This window comes from Ambystoma mexicanum, chromosome 2q, assembly GCF_040938575.1.
Source record: "Ambystoma mexicanum isolate Mex_15411 chromosome 2q, UKY_AmexF1_1, whole genome shotgun sequence".
NCBI lineage: Eukaryota > Metazoa > Chordata > Amphibia > Caudata > Ambystomatidae > Ambystoma > Ambystoma mexicanum.
This window is the reverse complement of record NC_090924.1, coordinates 1,418,751,988-1,418,776,019: the sequence shown is the minus strand read 5'-3', so window position 1 is coordinate 1,418,776,019 and position 24,032 is coordinate 1,418,751,988. Positions and strand designations below refer to the sequence as shown.

The following is a 24,032-nucleotide window of genomic DNA, read 5'->3' as shown; positions in this document are numbered from 1 at the left end:
AGAAAGAACAAGAGTCACGAAAAAAAATGACAACATATTTTGGAGATACACAGTCTTCTTCCTTGGTGTCCGTGATGCATTTCAAGCTGCGCCCGAGAGGTGGCGCACATCCTCCCACGCCAGGGAAATGACTGACGAGAAGAAGCAATGGGTTTTCGGTGCCGCGGCGAGGGTGGCCATCTGATTGGACGTCTCTCGGCGACACATCTCAAGGCGTGATGTTTCCTGGGCCACCTCAGTGTGTGTGTGGCAGGGGTGACTGACGCGGCGTCCCCGTCAGCTGGGGGCAGCGTGGCTTTCAGAGCAGCTCTAGAAATTTCATGGAGCTCGCGGGTGTCAGGATTTCCCTCTGACCAGGAGTTACTACTCATGAGGCACTTGCTCCCCCCTCCAAAACTGTGGTTTGCGCCCAAAAATGTACATTCTGTGAACCCCTCTTTCAATGGCTATGATGCCATGTCTTTTACTATATTGCTGAGTAGTTCCGTTCAATCCTGTCTCCTGTTATGTTGCTTTACACGTCTTAACTTTTTAAATTCTAGTTATTTTTTAAAAAATGTTCTGTTTCTTTTACAATTCTTTTTCTGTCCATTCTTTCTCCTTGCTGCTGCCTCTCATTTAGTCTGTACCCATCTTTGCTGCATCTTCATGACTCCGGCAGTACACCTGTGACTGTATTCATCTGCTGCCATCTCTTTACTTCCATTTCTCCCTCTGCTGCCACTTCTTTTTCTGGGATGTGACCTTGCTCTCTGCTGCTCCTGAAGTATAAGGTCCTTGTACACAGTATACAACACACCTAACGTCCAAATGAGATGCAACTATAAGTGGGACATTTAATGCTTTACATATTTTCTAGAGGTTTATTGCAACATTTATACAAATTCCCAGACACATAGTTAATGTCAGATAGTTATATTTCTATGGCACCAGTTTGCGTGCGATGCAATATCTAGCTCCTGGTAGCTGTTGGTGTCAAGCTAAGCAGGCTCTTCTAGGCTCTGTACAAGGTCTAAATAGTCCCCATCGCCCAGCAGTTTCGAACCCTGCATTGTGACTTTGTCACGTTACGTTTTCAAACAGGTGCACGTTAGTAGGTTGATGTATTATGTGATTTGGGTGCTGTGAAAGTAAACTCTATAAGGCTGTCCTTGAAACCAACAACTAAGCATGTGTACCAACCTTAGCCGCCTGCCTATTTTGGGTTAAAATTCCAGCATCATTGCTTAAAGATAATGCGTGATCCTGGCCAAACTGTTTGATTTCACAGTGCCTTATTTACAAACAAAAAAACTGTGCGTTTTCAATGGATGGCAATGTATGTACATCTCAATTCTGCTGCCAAAACAAGGCCGCACCAGTCTGTGATCAATGAGTGTTTTTGAGAGATGGCTGAATTAGGCTGACAGAATCAAATTTAATGTCAGTGCCTTAAGAGTAAAACATTGTACTGAGATGTGATTTCAAGCGCGAGGCTTCAACGTGAAATGTGCCCAACGCCCAGAGTCGTAAACACAAGAGTGACTTACACAGAGAGTTAAAGTGTTGGTGAGAACATGACTTCAGTGGGGTGTAGGTGGCTGTGGAGATAGACAAATAGAAATGGTAAGTCACGAGAGACACGAATGTAGAATAAGATTAATAAAAATGGGTCTGAGAGTTGGGGCATGGTCCCAGTGTAAGACCAATCCTTGAAACCTGTTGGGGTGGGCCCCGGCCGATTTAAAGCCTCGAATGAGGAGTGCATGCACTCCTTTATTCCCATTTAATGCACTGGGTGAGAGGTCTGTTCCTCATTGCACTGTTAGAGGAGAGGGGTAGTTCCCTAATATGTTGGTTGCATTTGAGGGGGTCTGTATACACAGTGGGCGGTAGCAGGGGTAACCCAGAATGCACTGCGGAAGGTGTGGTCTGTGGCCCTGAGGGCAAAATGACTCTGGAGAGGAATGTGCTGTTATAGGTGAGGGGTTTGCCATAGGTTACACTTTGATGGACGGTGACAGGCTGGGATCTGACCCAGAATACCCTGTGATAGGAGAGGAGTTTCTCTCAGGCTAGTCTGTGAGAGTTCACTCCTTGATTACACACTGGAAGGTGAGCTGTTGCCCTTGGAAGGTGAGCTGTTGCCCTTCGCTTGTACTGTCAGAGGTGGGAGGTCACTCTTCGAGTGCACTGTAATCTGAGAAGTTGCTCTTTAATTACCTCACGAGGTGTGAGGGTTTGCACCTTGATTACACTATGTGCATTTTAATTGCACCGTGGGGTGAGGGGTCGCTCTTCGATGACATTGTGCAGATGAGGGGTCACTCTTTCATTGCACTGTGGGGGTGAGTGGTCGCTCTTGGATTACAGTGTGGGCAGAGCGGTCGCTCTTGGATTACAGTGTGGGGCGGAGCGGTCGCTCTTGGATTACAGTGTGGGGGGAGCAGTCGCTCTTGGATTACAGTGTGGGGGGAGCGGTCGCTCTTCGATTACAGTGTGGGGGTGAGGGGTTGCTCTTGGATTACAGTGTTGTGGGGGAGCGGTCGCTCTTGGATTACAGTGTGGGGGTGAGCGGTCACTCTTGGATTACAGTGTGGGGGCGAGCGGTCACTCTTGGATTATTCTGTGGGGGCGAGGGGTCGCTCTTCGATTACAGTGTGGGGGTGAGGGGTTGCTCTTGGATTGCAATGTGGAGGTGAGGGGTCACTCTTTGATTACAGTGTGGGGGTGAGGGGTCACTCTTGGTTTACAGTGTGGGGGTGGGCGGTCGCTCTTCGATTACAGTGTGGGGGTGAGGGGTCACTCTAGGATTACAGTGTGGGGGTGAGGGGTCACTCTTGGATTACAGTGTGGGGGTGGGGGTCGCTCTTCCATTACAGTGTGGGGGTGAGGGGTCACTCTCGGATTACAGTGTGGGGGTGAGGGGTTGCTCTTTGATTACAGTGTGGGAGGAGGGGTCGCTCTTTGATTACAGTGTGGGGGGAGGGGTAGTGCTTGGATTACACTGTGGGTGTGAGCGGTCGCTCTTGGATTACAGTGTGGGGGGGGAGCAGTCACTCTTGGATTACAGTGTGGGGGGAGCGGTCGCTCTTTTATTACAGTGTGGGGGTGAGGGGTCACTCTTGGATTACAGTGTGGGGGGAAGGGTCGCTCTTTGATTACAGTGTGTGGGGAGGGGTAGTGCTTGGATTACACTGTTGGGGTGAGCGGTTGCTCTTGGATTACAGTGTGGGGGGGAGCGAGCACTCTGGGATTACAGTGTGGGGGAGAGCGGTCTCTCTTGGATTACAGTGTGGGGGGAGCGGTCGCTATTGAATTACAGTGTGGGGGTGAGGGGTCACTCTTGGATTACAGTGTGGGGGTGAGGGGTCACTCTTGCATTACAGTGTGGGGGGAGGGGTCACTCTTTGATTACAGTGTAGGGGCGAGTGGTCGCTCTTGGATTACAGTGTAGGGACGAGCGGTCGCTCTTGGATTACAGTGTGGGGGGGAGCGGTCGCTCTTGGATTACAGTGTGAGGGGGAGCGGTCGCTCTTGGATTAAAGTGTGGGGGTGAGGGGTCGCTCTTGGATTGCAGTGTGGGGGTGAGTGGTTGCTCTTGGATTGCAATGTGGGGGCGAGCGGTCGCTCTTGGATTACAGTGTGGGGGGAGCGGTCGCTCTTGGATTACAGTGTGGGGGGAGCGGTCGCTTTGGATTACAGTGTGGGGGCGAGCCGTCACTCTTGGATTACAGTGTGGGGGTGAGGGGTCGCTCTTGGATTACAGTGTGGGGGTGAGGGGTTGCTCTTGGATTACATGTGGGGTTGAGTGGTCGCTCTTGGATTGCAATGTGGGGGTGAGGGGTCACCCTTTGATTACAGTGTAGGGGTGAGGAGTCACTCTTGGATTACAGTGTGGGGGTGGAAGGTCGCTCTTCGATTACAGTGTGGGGGTGAGGGGTCACTATTGGATTACAGTGTGGGGGTGAGGGGTCACACTTTGATTACAGTGTGGGGGTGAGGGGTCACTCTTGGATTACAGTGTGGGGGTGGGGGGTCGCTCTTCGATTACAGTGTGGGGGTGAGGGGTCGCTCTTGGATTACAGCGTGGGGATGAGGGGTTGCTCTTTGATTACAGTGTGGGGGCAGGGGTCGCTCTTTGATTACAGTGTGGGGGGAGGGGTCACTCTTGGATTACACTGTGGGGGTGAGCGGTCGCTCTTGGATTACAGTGTGGGGGGGCGGTCGCTCTTGGATTACAGTGTGGGGGGGAGCGGTCGCTCTTGGATTACAGTGTGGGGTGGAGTGGTCGCTCCTGGATTACAGTGTGGGGGGGAGCAGTCACTCTTGGATTACAGTGTGGGGGTGAGGGGTCACTCTTTGATAACAGTGTGGGGGGAGGGGTCGCTCTAGGATTACACTGTGGGGGTGAGCGGTCGCTCTTGGATTACAGTGTGGGAGGGAGCGGTCGCTCTTCGATTGCAATGTGGGGGTGAGAGGTCGCTCTTTGATTACAGTGTGGGGGTGAGCGGTCGCTCTTGGATTACAGTGTGGGGGTGAGGGGTCGCTCTTTGATTACAGTGTGGGGGTGAGCGGTCGCTCTTGGATTGCAATGTGGGGGTGAGGGGTCGCTCTTTGGTTAGTGTGGGGGTGAGCGGTCGCTCTTGGATTGCAATGTGGAGGTGAGAGGTCGCTCTTTGATTACAGTGTGGGGGTAAGCGGTCGCCCTTGGATTACAGTGTGCGGTTGAGGGGTCGCTCTTTGATTACAGTGTGGGGGTGAGCGGTCGCTCTTGGATTGTAATGTGGAAGTTGGGGAGTCACTTTTTGATTGCCCTGTTGGAGGTATGAGGTTGCTCTGAGATCACACAATGGCAAGTGAGGAGCCCCTTCTATGTTGATAGTACATGGCACGGTTAAACCAGGCACACCGCCTTGTACCTGTCGAGGGCCCTGCGTCTCAAGACCATCTAGATTACGGTAACACGTGACCTGAACGAGCAAAGCCATTCAACTGCCCCTTGGACACTGCATCACTTGGAACAGATATTGCCTACAACCCAAGAAGGACCATCCGCCAGAGAAGACAATCACACCAGCTACAAGCACTCCAGGTACAAGCAATCCAGGTACAAGCAATCCAGGTACAAGCACTCCGGGTGCAAGCAATCCAGGTACAAGCAATCCGGGTACAAGCACTCCGGGTACAAGCACTCCGGGTACAAGCATTCCAGATACAAGCATTCCGGGTACAAGGAGTCTTGGGAGGATAGCTCAGGAGCAACGTGCTCGCCTTGGAAGCAAGATGACACAGAGCATCACAGGTTCGATCCCCGGGTCCGTGCTTAGAAACCATTGGGTATTAAGCACATTATAAATAACCCATTACAGACTGTACAGTTGCAATTACAAGCACTCCAGGTACAAGCACTTCGGCACACACCAATAGGACAAGACCATCATATCATGCCAAGAGCTGTTCGGTCACATGGAGGAGGATGCCAATACACCCAGACGAGGGAAGCGCTGCAGCTATCACACGTATGAGACAGCCACTCTAGGCCTCATGTACATGGGAACACCACGTGACCCTGAAGCGGCCCCAATGGGAGATGGAGGTTAGACAAGACCAGCCTCTTCTTTCACCTGGGACTCTTATCAAAATGCATTTACACACCCCGGCCAGGTGTCTGCCTGTCTGCTGTTGCACACACAGGCCTCTACCTAGGTAGTATTGCACACCCAGGCCAGGTGTCTGCCTGTCTGCTGTTGCACACACAGGCCTCTACCTAGGTAGTATTGCACACCCAGGCCAGGTGTGTGCCTGTCTGCTGTTGCACACACAGGCCTCTACCTAGGTAGTATTGCACACCCAGGCCAGGTGTCTGCCTGTCTGCTGTTGCCTACACAGGCCTCTACCTAGGTAGTATTGCACACCCAGGCCAGGTGTGTGGCTGTCTGCTGTTGCCTACACAGGCCTCTACCTAGGTAGTATTACACACCCAGGCCAGGTGTGTGCCTGTCTGCTGTTGCACACACAGGCCTCTACCTAGGTAGTATTGCACACCCAGGCCAGGTGTCTGCCTGTCTGCTGTTGCCTACACAGGCCTCTACCTAGGTAGTATTGCACACCCAGGCCAGGTGTCTGCCTGTCTGCTGTTGCACACACAGGCCTCTACCTAGGTAGTATTGCACACCCAGGCCAGGTGTCTGCCTGTCTGCTGTTGCCTACACAGGCCTCTACCTAGGTAGTACTACACACCCAGACCAGGTGTCTGCCTGTCAGCTGTTGCCTACACAGGCCTCTACCTAGGTAGTACTACACACCCAGGCCAGGTGTCTGCCTGTCTGCTGTTGCCTACACAGGCCTCTACCTAGGTAGTATTACACACCCAGGCCAGGTGTGTGCCTGTCTGCTGTTGCCTACACAGGCCTATACCTAGGTAGTATTACACACCCAGGCCAGGTGTGTGCCTGTCTGCTGTTGCACACACAGGCCTCTACCTAGGTAGTATTACACACCCAGACCAGGTGTGTGCCTGTCTGCTGTTGCACACACGGGCGTCTACCTGTCTGCTGTTGCACACACGGACATCTACCTAGGTAGTATTGCACACCTGGGCAGGTCTCTTCCTGTCTGCTGTTGCCTACACAGGACTCTACCTAGGTAGTATTGCACACCCATACAGGTGTCTGCCTGTCTGCTGTTGCCTACACAGGCCTCTACCTAGGTAGTATTACACACCCAGACCAGGTGTGTGCCTGTCTGCTGTTGCACACACAGGCCTCTACCTAGGTAGTATTACACACCTAGACCAGGTGTCTGCCTGTCTGCAGTTGCACACAGGCCTCTACCTAGGTAGTATTGCACACCCAGGCCAGGTGTCTGCCTGTCTGCAGTTGCACACAGGCCTCTACCTAGGTAGTATTACACACCCAAACCAGGTGTGTGCCTGTCTGCAGTTGCACACACAGGCCTCTACCTAGGTAGTATTGCAGACCCAGGCCAGGTGTGTGCCTGTCTGCTGTTGCCTACACAGGCCTCTACCTAGGTAGTATTACACACCCAGGCCAGGTGTGTGCCTGTCTGCTGTTGCCTACACAGGCCTCTACCTAGGTAGTATTACACACCCAGGCCAGGTGTGTGCCTGCTGTTGTTGCCTACACAGGCCTATACCTAGGTAGTATTACACACCCAGGCCAGGTGTCTGCCTGTCTGCTGTTGCACACACAGGCCTCTACCTAGGTAGTATTACACACCCAGGCCAGGTGTCTGCCTGTCTGCAGTTGCACACAGGCCTCTACCTAGGTAGTATTACACACCCAGGCCAGGTGTCTTCCTGTCTGCTGTCGCACACAAAGGCCTCTACCTAGCTAGTATTACACACCCAGGCCAGGTGTCTTCCTGTCTGCTGTCGCACACACAGGCCTCTACCTAGGTAGTATTACACACCCAGGCCAGGTGTCTTCCTGTCTGCAGTTGCACACAGGCCTCTACCTAGGTAGTATTGCACACCCAGGCCAGGTGTCTGCCTGTCTGCAGTTGCACACAGGCCTCTACCTAGGTAGTATTACACACCCAGGCCAGGTGTCTTCCTGTCTGCTGTCGCACACAAAGGCCTCTACCTAGCTAGTATTACACACCCAGGCCAGGTGTCTTCCTGTCTGCTGTCGCACACACAGGCCTCTACCTAGGTAGTATTACACACCCAGGCCAGGTGTTTGCCTGTCTGCTGTCGCACACCCGGGCCTCTACCTAGGTAGTATTACACACCCAGGCCAGGTGTCTACCTGTCTGCTGTCACACACACAGGCCTCTACCTAGGTAGTATTACACACACAGGCCAGGTGTCTACCTGTCTGCTGTCGCACACACAGGCCTCTACCTAGGTAGTATTACACACCCAGGCCAGGTGTCTTCCTGTCTGCTGTTGCACACACGGACATCTACCTAGGTAGTATTGCACACCCAGGCCAGGTGTCTTCCCGACTGCTGTTGCACACACAGGCCTCTACCTAGGTAGTATTGCAGACCCAGGCCACACACAGGCCTCTACCTAGGTAGTATTGCAGACCCAGGCCAGGTGTCTTCCTGACTGCTGTTGCACACACGGGCGTCTACCTGTCTGCTGTTGCACACACGGACATCTACCTAGGTCATATTGCACACCTGGGCAGGTCTCTTCCTGTCTGCTGTTGCCTACACAGGACTCTACCTAGGTAGTATTGCACACCCATACAGGTGTCTTCCTGTCTGCTGTTGCACACACGGACACCTACCTATGTAGTATTGCACACCCGGGCAGGTGTCTTCCTAGCTGCTGTTGCACACACATGCCTCTACCTAGGTAGTATTGCACACCCAGGCCAGTTGTCTTCCTGTCTGCTGTTGCACACACAGGCCTCTACCTAGGTAGTATTGCACACCCAGGCCAGGTGTCTTCCTGTCTGCTGTTGCACACACGGGCATCTACCTGTCTGCTGTCACACACCCGGGCCTCTACCTAGGTAGTATTGCACACCCAGGCCAGCCGTCTTCCTGTCCGCTGTTGCACACACAGGCCTCTACCTAGGTAGTATTGCACACCCAGGCCAGGTGTCTTCCTGTCTGCTGTTGCACACACGGACATCTACCTAGGTAGTATTGCACACCTGGGCAGGTCTCTTCCTGTCTGCTGTTGCCTACACAGGACTCTACCTAGGTAGTATTGCACACCCATACAGGTGTCTTCCTGTCTGCTGTTGCACACACGGACACCTACCTATGTAGTATTGCACACCCGGGCAGGTGTCTTCCTAGCTGCTGTTGCACACACATGCCTCTACCTAGGTAGTATTGCACAACCGGGCAGGTGTCTTCCTGTCTGCTGTTGCACACACATGCCTCTACCTAGGTAGTATTGCACACCCAGGCCAGGTGTCTTCCTGTCTGCTGTTGCACACACAGGCCTCTACCTAGGTAGTATTGCACACCCAGGCCAGGTGTCTTCCTGTCTGCTGTTGCATACACGGGAGTCTACCTGTCTGCTGTCACACACCCGGGCCTCTACCTAGGTAGTATTGCACACCCAGGCCAGCCGTCTTCCTGTCTGCTGTTGCACACACAGGCCGCTACCTAGGTAGTATTGCACACCCAGGCCAGGTGTCTTCCTGTCTGCTGTTGCACACACAGGCCTCTACCTAGGTAGTATTGCACACCCAGGCCAGGTGTCGTCCTGTCTGCTGTTGCACACACGGACATCTACCTAGGTAGTATTGCACACTCGGGCAGGTGTCTTCCTGTCTGCTGTTGCACACACAGGCCTCTACCTAGGTAGTATTGCACACCGGGCAGGTGTCTTCCTGTCTGCTGTTGCACACACAGGCCTCTACCTAGGTAGTATTACACACCCAGGCCAGGTGTCTTCCTGTCTGCTGTTGCACACACAGGCCTCTACCTAGGTAGTATTGCACACCGGGCAGGTGTCTTCCTGTCTGCTGTTGCACACACAGGCCTCTACCTAGGTAGTATTACACACCCAGGCCAGGTGTCTTCCTGTCTGCTGTTGCACACACGGGCGTCTTCCTGTCTGCTGTTGCACACACGGGCGTCTGCCTGTCTGCTGTTGCACACCAGGGCCTCTACCTAGGTAGTATTGTACACCCAGGCCAGGTGTCTTCCTGACTGCTGTTGCACACACGGGCGTCTACCAGTCTGCTGTTGCACACACGGACATCTACCTAGGTAGTATTGTACACCCAGGCCAAGTGTCTTCCTGTCTGCTGTTGCACACACGGGCGTCTGCCTGTCTGCTGTTGCACACCAGGGCCTCTACCTAGGTAGTATGACATAGAGAGGCAACTGCTGAATGTGACTCAAGACTGGAGGCCTGTGTGGCCCCGGATGCAGCGTCGCTGTCTAAAGCTCGCGCCTGTGGGATGTGAGACTCAGTGCCATACTTCAGATGTTGGTGGCCTAAGACTAAGACCCGTGTGTGTCCCGGGATAGCTCTGCTATCTATGGGTGGAGTCTTTACCGTCTGTGGAACTTGCTGTCTGAAACAGGGCCTATACACGCCTGGCCCCTGTACCCCAGATCCAAGGCGTTGCTGCATTTGCCCTCTGCCGCACCGTGTATGTGGGAGGTGTGCAGATTGGAGGCAATCGACCCAAGGGTAGCCAACATATCGATGTGTGCCATTTTTGAGCGACCGGTTTGTGAGCCTGTGTGGGCTTGTTTTGACGGTCAATGTGGGCCACATTCATAACTTAATGCACAGTTTTGACCCATGTTACCGAGTCACTGTGCGTGATTTATCAGTTGGATGCTTCATCCCCCCGAGTAACTTTTTGCTGGACTTCTGGACCTTTTTCTTTCTATCCTGAATGAGGAGAGCCTGTTCCCCCTCATTCATTCTTATTTGCTCTGACTTCTGGTAACTCTATTATTTCCGAGTTACCTTTTCTATGCAGTCTTCCTCCCTATCACTTAAAGGCATCTGTGCTACACATTTGCAGCACATAGCACCCTGTGTGCAGTGTTGCTGGGAACCCATTGGGCTCTCCTTATTATTATATGACTTTCTTATTTCCTTAGAACTACTGTTCTTAAGGAAAGAGGGATACTATGTATCCTTCCTAAAATGTATACTTAAGAGGGATTAGCAAACACCACCTTATGCGGAGTGTTAAGGGGATACCTAGTATCCCCATTCACGCCGATCCTGTGACTTTCTAGTCACAGTGACAACCTTAGAGTTATGGCTGGTGGCAGAGGACGTTTTCTACCTACTATTGTGCTATTTTTTACCGCAGACTGTATTCACAGCCCTGGTTGTACACAATAGGGTCACCTATGTTCTAACATTGTGTCTCCTTTCTTTATTCACCATTTCTCATGTGGTTGCCCTTTGTTAGACCTTCTTCCACCATTCTGGGAGAGGGAGGTCTGTGTGTGTGTTTTTCCTTTGGTGGGAACCCTTGGGTGTCTACACCTAGGCTCCATTGTGTAAACGGAGGCCGGATGTGGGGGAGGAGTTTAACACTCCCCTATCCTTTGTTTGCCAGAGTGCCTGAATGGAACCAGTTCCCTCTGGGGGGCTGGCTATCCTTATCCTGATTGGACCGTCAACCACCCCTTTCTGTAGAATACTGAGAGATGGAAAAACCGAAATATAAGGAGAGGTTCTTGAGGTAGAAGACAAGTTGACCACTGGAATAGAAGATCCGCAGCTGAAGGTGACCAGAGATGCCTGCAGACCCTTCCAGTAACAGAAGCGAACACTGCTTATCTGACTCTGTTTTCTTATTGACCGAGGAGCTCTGAAGAGGACGACTCCTTTGCTTTGGCTGGTGGGACCATCTAGCCTCAAGACAAACTACAAATCGAGCCATCTCCCGAGATGCTTTGACTCTCCAGGGCTGCAGACCGAGAATACCAGAAGTGCTCTGACCCATTCACAGCTTAACCCTGGTCTTCCTATCGCCGAAACCTACTCCAATGCTTCCACCAGACAGACCCTTACCGACATCCTCTTTGTCATTCCTTCGTCAGATCTATGGACTCCTCATATGGTCTCTTTGCTCTGCCCTATCTCCTCCTCTCCCATTAATGGTGGCACTCACTGGGAGGTTCTCATGGCTTCTTTCGACTCCTCTAAAGTCATCATTAATGTCTACCTAAATGGCACTGTCATGGTCCAAGGCCCTCAGGCTAATCTCCTCCTCTTTGATAGGCACTTCCCTCGCCTCATCAATTTCCTCTCATCTTCTGTTGTCCCCTCCTCTCCCACCTTGGCTACCTTGCCCTCTCTCTCCTCCTCTTCCTCTGCCCCACCTAGGGCTCTTTCTCCTCCGCAGGGCGTACCTCTGATCTGTACGCCTCCCCGGAAGGTCTTTAAGGCTGGCAACCTTCTTCATATTGCCACTCTCAACTCTCACTCTGCCGTCAAACACTCCTCTGACATCTGCCACCTCCTTGAAGAACTAGACCTTGATGTCCTTGGTCTTACTGAGACATGGTTCACGGCCAGCTCTGTCACAAGCTTTGACACTCTCCTCCCTGATGGCTACAAGATCTTCTCAGCCCCCAGATCCTCCCGGTCCGGTGGGGGGGTAGCCCTGATCTTTCCTGAGTGGAATCCTGCCTCTATCATTCCCACTCAGACCTACTCCTCTTTTGAATTCCTTGTCTGTAGGCTTTCTCTCTCGCCTACCCATTCTATTACTGTGGTTACCATCTGCCGGCCTCCTGGTGAAATCACCTCATTTCTCTCTGAGTGGGCAGACCTCTCCTCCTCCCTCCTGCCCTCTCCCACTCAACTCCTCCTCCTCGGTGACCTAAATATACATTTAGACTCTCCTTGCTCCTCCTCTGTACTCTTCTGTGACCTCTGCGACTCCCTCTCCCTGTCCATCCTCCGCTCTGGCCGACTCACTCGGCAGGGCACACATTCGATGTCTTGATCTCCTCTGACCTCCCCCTCTCCATCCCTATGACCACTCCTCTTTCCTGGAGCGATCACTCCCTCCTCTCATCTCATCTCTCCATCTCTTCCCCCCAAGCCAAGCCTACCCCAACACTGCCACCTACCTTCTCGGACATCAGGCCCATGAAGCGTGTGTCAGTTGAGGCTTTTGCCGCCACGTTTTCTCCCCCCCGTCCACCTTTGGCTGTCTCACATCCTGACACAGCCCTGTCTCTGCTCTACTCTTCAATTTCTGATACGCTTGATGCTCTTGCCCCTGTCATGAGGATCTGTTTGAAGTCCAAAGCCAAGTGCAAATCCTGGTATGACTCTGACCAAGCTATACGTAAACGTAAGTGTAGGACAGCTGAGAGGAAATGGAGGACTTCATGTTCATCCTCTGACAAACTGGCCTGTCGCCTGCTACAAAGGCAATACCGACTCTCTGTCCTCACCAAGAAGAGAGTCCACATTCAAGCTCGTGTCTCTGTGGCATCTAACAACTCGGCCGAACTGTTTAAAATCTGCAAGGAGCTGGCCAACCCTGCTGCAGTCTCTACCCCTCCTGTTGCCTCCCAGGCTCTGTGCAATGCCCTTGCCTCTCACTTCATTAAAATAAACCATCAGTCCACCCTCTCCACCCTCACCCCTCCTCTTCCCTCTCCATCAGTGCTTGCTGACCCTCCTTTTGCCACCCTCCCACCATCCTTCTCGTCCTTTCCTCTTTTCACCCCTGACGAGGTTGCTAGACAAGTCCGATCTATGAAAGCCTCTTCAAAACAGGTTCATCCCTGTTCCTCCAAAACCATCAAGGACCACATTGACACCCTCGCTCCGGCCCTTGCTGATTTTTGCAACCACTCCTTTGCCTCTGGATCTCTGGATCCCTCCCCTCTGAAGCACTCCTTTGTGCATCCTCTTCTCGAGAAACCCACAGATGATCCTTCTTGTCCAGCTAACTATCGCCCAATTTCCATTACTCCCTTGCTTGGCAAACTCCTGGAAAGGTTGGGCATCTCTCAGCTTAACCTTCATTCCGATTCTGTTAACTGTCTCCACCAGCACCAGTCTGGCTTCAGAGCTGCCAGAAGCATGGAAACTGCTCTCGTGAACATCTGGGAAGATCTGCTCTCCAACCTTGACTCTAACATTCCCTCTGTCCTCATCATCCTCGATCTCTCTTCTGCCTTCGACACGGTCAATCATACCATCCTGCTCAACCGTCTCCATGAAAACCTGGGTATCACTGATCAGGCTCTGGACTGACTGACCCCTTCCTCTCAGATCGACCCTCCCAGGTCCAACTTGGGTCCTTCCTTTCATCTATCTTCCTCTCTACCTGTGGTGTTCTCCCGGGTGTTTAACCTTTCGCCCTGGCTTTTCAACCAATACCTGGCAACTCTCGCCCACTGCATTGCCATTTTCTGCTCAAATTTCCAGTGCTATGCGGACGATACTCAGCTCATTTCCAGGCTGCCCTCTGCCACCTACTCTGCCACCTCCTCTCCCTCTCTCATCTCTGATTGCCTAACTGCCATTCAAGATTGGTGTGCCGCCAATGATCTTTGTCTGAATGCCAGCAAGACGGAGATCCTCCTCATCGGCACACCTTCACCATCCTTTCCCCTCACTCTCTGGCCAGCCTCCCTTGGCCCTCCTCCTACCCCCACCTGCGAGGCTAAGAACCTCAGGGTCATCTTTGACTCCACCCTTTCCTTCTCCGCCCACATCTCTGAGGTCTCTAAAAAGTCAAATTTCTGACTGCACCTCCTCAGAGGTATTCTGCCTTTCCTCTCCTTCCCCCAGAAGCTCATGGTATCTCAAGCTCTGGTTCTCTCTAGCTTGGACTATTGTAACAGCCTCTATCTAAATCTACCTGCCTCTACTCTCCGCCCTCTGCAACTAATCCAGAACAGGACTGCGAGACTTGTCCTTGGCCTCAAGCCCTGGGATTGTATCTCTCCAGCTCTGAAATTTCTCCACTGGCTCCCAGTGGATGCAAGGATTAAATTCAAAACCCTCTGCATTGTCCACAAGGCTTACTGGGGCCTGGGTCCAAAATACCTTCACCTATCCCTCCGCAAATACCTCCTCTCTCAAGCTCTTCGCTCCTCTACCTCCAACTCCCTCAGGGTCAGTCGTTTTTCTAAGAAACGAGCTGGCGTTAGATCTCTGTCTTCGACTGGGGCCTACCTCTGGAACAGCCTCCCTGCCACTCTAAAACTTGAGGAGAACCCTCTCTGGTTCTGGAAGCACCTCAAGACCTTCCTCTTTTCTTCTGCCTTCGCTCCCCCTCTCCCCTGCTGATCTGTTCTCTCTTGGCACCGTGCACCTGGCCACCCTCTGTCCTTCGGGCCCAAGGTACCTGCTCATCCTGCCACCCTCTCGCACTGCCTCCGGGCCACCTCTTGCACTGGGGTCTGTATCTGTACCCATACAGCCCCCCCCTTTTTCTTCCTGCGCTTATCAGACCTACCCTGTCTGCTGCCTTAAACCTAGCACTTTCAAATTGCTGTCTGCATTACTACTGTTTGTTGCCTTTATTATTTATTTATTGTTATTTATCTGTTTCTCCTCTGCTTCGCACTTTCCACTTCTCCCCCCTTCCATGCACTTTTCCCCTCCCCGCTCTCCCTTGCACTTGCGCGTTCTCAATGTCACTGGGCCTAGTAAGATCACTGTTTTGTTCTCCCCTGTTCGGCTCCCTTGCCTTGTCGCACTCTGAAACATTTGTGTACGAGCGCGATAGAAATAAAATATCAATCAATCAATCAAAAACGTCTTGGCGAAGCCAAACCATCTTGAACTTTGGTGAGCTCCAGTCGGACCTCCAGAGGCATGACCCCACTATTCTAATTCCACTCACCAGAGTGCAGGACTACAGAATCGAAGAAGATCGACCGGGCAATAACTATCCTTTGTTGGACCTGATAAAAAAAGGGCACCAAAACCGCAGACCGACCAAGGAAACCGAAGAAATCCATGCCAAGTGACCTCTCTCGCTACTGCTGTGACATCCCATTCAGAGTCCTTCTTTTCACCACCAGATTGAGGAACAGAGGCGTTGCTGGGTGGGGGTGGTCTAATGGGGCTATAGCCCTGGGTCTTCTGATTGTAGCCCCGGATAGAAGCTCATCCAAAAGTCCCGACAGTCCTGACAGCGTAGCACCAGATCTTTTCCAGACCTAGGAACATCCCTGCCGAGGAATGTGGAGACCGGGTCTGTCGCTGCTGAACAGGAGAGAATCCAGCTTTGTTTATTTCCTTTAACCCAAGGTACTGTGGGGCTGAAGGTAGAACTAACCTTAAGCTGAACATTTGTTCCAGTGTGACTGGAGAGAGTTACAGGTGTTTGGGTGTCCACCCCTACCTCTGGCCTAGGCTTGCAAGCGGGTGTCTTATTAGGGAGTCCTTTGCAGTGCCCCCCTACTTCGTGTTATTGTTACCTCACCTGGTATCCACAGGGACGCCACCCAGCCGGGTTACTCGCTGGTATGCTTCTCAGCTTTGCCCAGATGTGGTCTGCGGGGAAGGTTCGGCCTGAAAATACAGGAGGACTGTGTTCAAGACTGACCGACTGGGGTAAGTATCCTCCCTCCACCCCCGTATGATTTCAGTCCCTCTGGTGCCCTCTCCTCACCTTGAGGTAGAATTAGGCGTGCTCTCCGTCCTGCCTTCTTTGCAGGGGCGCGTTGTCTTTCATGGGCGAGTGCGGTCCAGTTACTTCACTGATGCCGGCCCGTTTGATATTGTTCAGGTAGGTCTTATTGCTGTTCTTTAGTTTTGTTGCTATCCTGCATGCCTTTCTTTGTTTAAAATGTCTCTTTTTTCTCCCTTAGGTATGCAGAGCTTCAGCGCGGCAAACTGGCTTGGTTGATCCCCGCTGGTAAATGATGGTGTATTAAGAGCGCTATGATGCGGTAAGTAATCGCTATGCGCAGCGCTGCAAAGTCTTGCCTTTGCTAAACTGTGTTTTCCTTCCTTGTAGGTCGCGGAGTTCTTCAGCGCGAGTGGAATGTCCGGAGTGGTGCCAGCCGAGCGGCGACCAGCCAGGTAAGCCTTTTGAGCAGTTCGTAATTTGTAAATGCCTCTACTGCTTTCTTTAATGTTGCCTCTATCTTCCTCTTTCAGGTCGTTTTGTCCGGGAGGCGTGCAGATTCGAGGAAGCTGTTCTCAGAAGCTGCAAGTGTTTAAAGATGAAGACTGTAGGTAAGATGCTGCTGCTAATGATGTTCCTTTTGTCTCCATGCAGGTTCTGCTTCTCTGAGGTTCGAGGGAATAGCTGGACACGGTGAGCGTCACGTTGCAAGCTGCAAAGTAACGCGAAGCATGTTGTCTTGCTCGGGTGTGGTTTAAATAGCCCCAACAAAATAGTACAGGTAAAGTAGTCCCTAGGCTACCACACCCAAAACACTAGACCGCATAGCTTGGTTCTTAGGAACCAAGCTATGTGGATGCCTCCATGTCGGCTGACAATACAATAAAGTATTTCCCAAGCACATTGTTTTTCATGGTGTTGAGCCTGGCGCCATAGGCGCCAGGACTGGCCCATGAAGGCTTTTGAAGAGGATGCTAGGCTCTAGAGGCCCGAGTCCTGACTCCACCTGCCCAATGGGTTTGCCAGAGGGGGTTTTGGGCGAGGGTCGTGACAGTTATATCACTAAACATTTCTATTTGTGTGACAAAAGTATCCCGAGGAACTTCATCTGTTCTGCTGCCACTGAGACTTTGGTTCCACTCTGACACTGACTTTTTGGTGTAGTTAGGGATTGGACTTTAAAAGCATTAGAAGCCTTGAAAAGTGTCACTACAATGTGAAGATTTGCTAAGGTGTGTATAACCAACTATTTTCTTTCCTACAAACTTTATTTGATGTGGTTTTACTAAATGAATACCATTACCGTATGTATATACGTTGTAAATCAATGTGAGTGCGCGGTAGTACTGATAATACGGTAGAACTGTCATTCTCTGTAACAAATGCAACCGCAAGCCATGAATCAATCACCTCTAAAAAGTATTGCTATCAATTCTTATGTGTATTGGTTAAGTGAAACAAGTATTTGTCTTCCTTCTTTGTGTAATTAAGAATAAATGTATATTTTTAATATAAATGTATATTTTTAATATAACAATTACTGTGTAAGAGTTTCTTTGGACTATTGTATTTACTGGGTTCAGTGTACTTGCCTACAGCTGTCCTCCTCCTCCTAAGATAAGCCTGGCTGCTCTGCCATGCTACCAACCCTGTGGGTACTACAGACTTGTACTAAGAGTCGAGGCCCTGCACACCAAGGGATACTTTTCTAGAGTCTTACCTCCAGGTAAACTTTAGCAAAACATCCTTAACAACAGGTTACCAATATGATATCAAAAATACAAGGCACTACCCTACCAGTGTGTGAAACCCAAACCATACTGCCAGGCGTGGTAAACACAGGGTGCAGCCGAGCGCCACGGACCAGGGGGCATTGCCTTGGCATATCATTATCGTGCATTATCGAGGCTCTGGTGGACGAGTGAGGCGCATCCACGACTGGCTGCCTGTCCTGTTGGCCTGTCCCAGCGCCCCCCTGCCCGCAGCAGCTGGTCTGCATGGGGGGTGGGGGGATAACTAACTGGGGAACGGGGCCATGCCCGGAATTTTTCAACAGCTGCTGCTCTGCATTTCTTCAGGATCTCCGACATGCTCCCCCAGGACCCTCTCCCCCACTATCCCGCTCCCCACTGAACTTGGTGACAGCAGTAGCTAACAGGGCATTACCGTCCGATAATGCACTCTAGGGCTTCTAGTGACGGCCTAAGCCATGAGACTGCAGGTTGAAATCATTGTGTCTGGTTTTGAATACTATAAATAAGTAAATAGTAACTGCTTATGTTTTAACAGTCACAAATAAAAAGGCTTACATGTGTATTTTCCACACACCTGTATGCCTTTTCTGCAGGGAATAGATGTGAGGTGAGTGGGGTGAGGGGTATTTTTTGCCAAGCGTATTTCAATGTCAGTGTTTGCTGATTTTCTTTCACTGTCGTGCCCGATAGGCATTTTATAATGAACATCTCATAGGAGTTACACCTTAACGATGGCCTTCAGGAGAAGCGCCTTCATAGTAAGGATGGGCTGTAGGTGAAAGGATGGGCTGGAGGTAAATTACATATGTAATGGTCGCGGACCTTGGGTGGCTCACATATAGGACTTTAGTTTCCAAATGGAAGCCAAGGAGGTTGTGGGTGGTGGCAGTTCTGTCCCAGCCATTACTCTGCCCCCCTTAAAGCTGTCCAGCACGCTGCCCCATGCTTCATCCAAGGACCCAAGTCATCTGACCATGTACCCCCATCCAGGGGTCAAATCCTAAAAATTAAAGTGGGGGTAATCATCAACAAACACAATAGAATGTGTCGTCACCAGAAATTAGCATATCAAGGTGAAATATGCACATTTCATTAAATTGGCTTTGCATAACCACCCAAATTGCACAGGACGAACGGCATTTGCCTTTCATAAAGTCAGCACACACACAAACCAAGAGAGGATATTTTCTTCTAATAGTGTTTTTGAAAACGTTAAAAGGTGTGCATGATTTAAACTCCAACAACCAATACAAATGTTTTCCCTGGAACATGCAGTACCGAAATGGGACATTTAATCTTTAGTTGTTTGGTATTTTTCATCAGGTTATATAGTGCAGTGGCGAAGTATCCGGCCTGCAAACCTGACAACTGCGGCTTACATTAATAAATTCAAGGAAGACTTTCAATGTTTCTCATTTTAGTTGGGGGGAACTGAGACCACCCTCTGAAGAAAGTGGGTGGACTCGTCCACCCACGTGTACCCTCGACTTTAGCCCTGCCCCCATTCCCTCTCTCAGAGAACTAAACTGGTTACCCCTCCAAGCTCGCATCACCTTCAAGACAGCCTGCATTACCTACAAAGCTCTGATGACTGTGCAAGGAGGGTATGTCATGTTCTCCCTGTCATATTGGATTTTATGGCTGGGTAATGTGACTATGCATCCAATTGTGCATGGAGGCAGGACATGGAGGCGGTCAGATTTTGCATGGAGTGGGAGCCTGGAGACATTGTCAGATTGTGCATGGAGGCGGGCCTTGGAGACACGGTCAGATTGTGCATGGTGGTGGGGCTTGGAGATATTGTCAGAATGTACATGAAGGAGAGGATTGGAGATGTCATCAGATTGTGCATGGAGGCAGTGCTTGGAGACATTGTCAGAGTGTGCATTGAGGCAGGGATTGGAGACTGTCAGAATGTGCACGGGGCAGGGCTTGGAAACATTGTCATATTGTGCATGGAGGCAAGGCTTGGAGACATTGTCAGATTGTACATGGAGGCAGGGCTTGAAAACACTGTCAGAATGGGCATGGAGGCGAGGCTTGGAGACATTGTCGATTGTGCATGGAGGAGAGAATTGGAGACAGAGTCAGATTGTGCATGGAGGCACGGCTTGGAAACTCTGTCAGATTGGGCATGGAGGTGAGGCTTGGAGACATTGTCGGATTGTGCATTGAGGCAGGGATTGGAGACTGAATGTGCACGGAGGCGGGGCTTGGAGACATTGTCAGATTGTGCATGGAGGCAGGGCTTGGAGACACTGTCAGATTGTGAATGAAGTAGAGGATTGGAGACATTGTCAGATTGTGCATGGAGGCAGGGCTTGGAGACATTGTCAGATTGTGCATGGAGGCACGGCTTGGAAAGACTGTCAGAATGGGCATGGAGGCGAGGCTTGGAGACATTGTCGATTGTGTATGGAGGAGAGAATTGGAGACAGAGTCAGATTGTGCATGGAGTCAGGGCTTGGAGACTGTCAGAATGTGCATGGAGGCGGGCTTGGAGACACTCTCAGATCGGCATGGAGGTGGTGCTTGGAGACTGTCAGATTGCGCATGGAGGCGGGGCTGGCTCACTTTCTGATTCTACATGGAGGCGGTACTTGGAGTCACTGTCAGGTTGTGCATGAAGGCAAGGCATGGAGACACTGGCTGATACTGCATGGAGATGGTGCTTTGAGACACTGTGAGATTGTGCATGGAGGTCGACCCTGGAGAAACTGTCCGATTGTGCATGATGGGGTGCTTGGAGACACTATCAGATCATGCGGAGGTGGTGCTTGGAGACAATGTCAGATTGTGCATAGAGGTGGGGATTGGAGACATTGTCAGATTGTGCATGGAGGCAGGGCTTGGCGACATTGTCAGATTGTGCATGGAGGCAGGACTTGGAGACACTGTCAGATTGTGCATGGAGGCAGGGCTTGGAGACACTGTTAGATTGTGGATGGAGGCAGGGCATAGAGACATTGGCATATTGTGCATGGAGGTGGGGCTTGGCAACATTGTCAGATTGTGCATGGAGGCAGGGCTTGGAGACAGTGTCAGGTTGTGCATGGAGGCGGGACTTGTAAACATCATCAGATTGGGAATGGAGTTGGGGCTTGGCAAAATTGTCAGATTGGGCATGGAGGCGGGGCTTGGTGACATTGTCAGATTGCGCTTGGAGGTAGGGCTTGTAAACATTGTCAAATTGGGCATGGAGGTGGGGCTTGGCAAAATTGTCAGATTGTGCATGGAGGTGGGGCTTGGAAACACTGCCAGATTGTGTGCGGATGCGAGGCTTTGCAACTCTGCATCAGATTTTGCATGGAGGCTTGACCCTGTAAAAAAATGATAGATTCAAGGTTTTCAATGAATCCTAACCATAGGCATTCGTGCCAGCCTTGGTGCTGCCACCGATGAGAGTACTCCGGTCTGAACGGCTTGGCAGAGCAGCAGGAAGCAGTGCAAGGTGCCAGCGCTGACACCCCTGGAGGGCCGCTGGCAGGGGAAGGAGAAGGGTGCGCTAAGGCCTAAGGTGGGCTGCGCAGGCAGCTCTTAGTGGCTCCGCAGTAGTTAATGCCCTGGTGTACGGCTGCAGTGCGCGTGCGGTTCACGTATGGAGCGAAAGCTGACCAGAAATTGGAACACCTTAGTTTGGGTGTGGGTGAGTAGATGCAGTTTGATTGGCTCCAACACCAGGCCTCGGGGGCCAGAATCCTGACGGGTTTTCAGGATGTCCCTGAATAATATTCATGAGAAGCAATGTGCTTACATTTAGACAGGGGTGTTGCTAGGTCTGGAAAAGACCTGGGGCTATGCTCATTTTGGGATTGTAGGGACTGTCGGGGCTTTTGGTTGTAACGCCTGAGCCTCTACCGGGGCTACAACCAAACGTTCTGGGGCTATAGCCCCCTCAGCCCCCCCCCCCTTTCAACGCCTTTGCATTTAGAATCATTGTATCCAAATTTATCTCATGAATATTAATGGGGGTATCCTGGAGGCATGCAGTTGGGCACCCATGTGGGGTTTCTGGATGACAAGGTTCTTTCGGTTCTTGCTTCTACTTTATGAATTGTTGTGCGATTGCCGTTCCTGGGGTTGGTGGATTCTATGTGGTTGTAGCTTTAGATCGCCCGAGTACGGTTTTGGTTTGTGGGTGTGCGGGAGTCATATTGCAGTGGAGGAGATGGCTTGAATTCAGCGCCTTTCTCAGCGCCTCTATCAATTGGTAGCTCTCCAGCCAGAAGTGCAGGGCCATAACCCCTCTGCACCAGAACTCAGGCAACAGCAAACAGTGTTGGCCTTGTTGGGCGTCATTAGCCAGATGCGGCGTGAATCCCACCAGGGCACCAAAAAAGGGAACCACGTCTGGGCATGCCCTCTGTCACACAGGGAGATAATTAAGGGAACGTTTTGAATTAATCACAACCACTGGCATTGTTTCCCACAACCTTCCATAGGATTGTTTTTTTAGCTTGTCTGCGCCATTACAGATTGGGGCCAGCAATATTCGGATTAGTCTTGGTCCTGCCACCACTGGAAGCTGTACAGAGGAACTGCTAGGCCACGCCCCTTTTGCATGGAGCCTCTGCCCATGGATTAGATTACATATGCGATTGGGCATAGAGATCATTTATAAAGGCGGGGCTTGGAGACTATGTGTCAGATTGGCATAGAGGAGGCTCTGGAAGCATTTATCAGACTGGCAGAGAGGCAGCAGGGGGTGGAGACTTGGCGTGAAGCGGTCCATTTTGCTATGAACCATCTCCTTCCAAGGGTAAAAGGTTGGGTACCCCAGAAGCCCTTTACCACACTGAGCCGCTCCTTGCCAAGGCCTCCAAGGCAGTGGTCTTCAACATGTGAGGCTGCCCCCACCAGGGTGGCTATGAAGTGTATCCGGGGGGTGTCAGGCTCTTCCAAAGGGGAGTACGGTGACTGATTTTAATAAATAAACATATGTGATGTAAGATGGAACGGTGAGTGTCCCAGGCCTAGGCAGTTGGAGAGCCCCTGCCACAAGCATTCCCTCACTCACACTATAATATAACATTCCATCTTACATCACATGCTTCTGCATTCCTCCCCCAGGACTATACAACACATCTCCCTTTCTTCCAGATATCATCACATACCAACAAAGCATATCATGACACAACTAGAAGCAGAAATGACATCTAGGGGGACCCCAGCAGCAATATCTTTACTCAAGTCGGGGCCTCGCATAACGAAGTTAGAATGCTACAAGGAGGTCTGACAGGAGTCTGATTTGTTTGTGTGTGATGCAGGCCTCCAGCGGCCCGTACACACACAAGGTATGACTAAATAGGGTATTTGGCCAAGTTCTCGAAGGCCGGTACGATCCCGCCTTTGTTTACTGGCGCTGATTGTGCTCGCGAACAAAGGGACCCGCGCCGGTCGCCATGAAAACCGAATCTGTTTGTTTGGAAAAATAACAGGATGTTCCATCCGGACGGATTTAGAGCTCTATAGACATAAAAGAAAAGCTGAGAGCAAACACCTCCTAATCCAGGAGGCACCGAGGCCGGTGTAACCGAAGCCGGGCGGCCCTGCAGTGACAGACTAGACCCCATGGAAGGCGGTTGACTGGCTAGAAGCAGGCGCATACCAGGCAGAACTTACCTAATGTATTTACCTGCTCATATTTAATATTAGCACCTGGGAGGTATCGGCCAATCAGGCGGCTGAGAATGTGGGCTTTACCATATGGTAAATCATGTGTTCCATGCAGGTCAACAGCTCCTCTCCCAGGGCTTTTTCTGGCTCCATCCGCCTGAGTACCACCCCCGCTAGCTTAACCCTCTGGAGCCTTCCCCCACACACACACTCCTCCTCAGGGCCGGCCTTAGTGCAGGGCAGGCTGGGTGACCGCCCCACTGCCACGCCAGCTCCCGGGAGTCTTTTGTTTTTTTATTCTCACTGGGTTCAGTTTTGATATTTATAGAATAACTCGTTTAGTTATTAATAATATTAATAATAATAATAATGTAGCATTTATATAGCGCTACGAACCCTCAGGCATCTGAGCGCTGCTTATTATTACCCACGGTGTGTGGGGCTCATTTATCGACCTCGGACGGATTAAAGGCTGAGTGTGGCCCCGCCGGGATTCGAACCTGCGCCAGCAGGCTCTGCACAGATGTTAAATCGAGACTCTACTCGCTGTGCTATCATCAAAATAGACGCTGAGAGGCAGAAGGTAAAACGATGACTGCAAGTCAAATTGCAAATGGCAGATTGGAAAGATAGACTTGATGAACTAAACAATACAGCA

At 51.2% G+C, this 24,032-nt stretch overlaps 1 protein-coding gene across 2 annotated transcripts in view; it reads left to right on the top strand.

Annotated features, from left to right (window-relative positions):
• Nucleotides 1-24,032, top strand: part of CHN2 (chimerin 2) — a 938,196-nt gene that overhangs the window by 762,524 nt on the left and 151,640 nt on the right. The gene's annotated exons all lie outside the window — the stretch shown is intronic.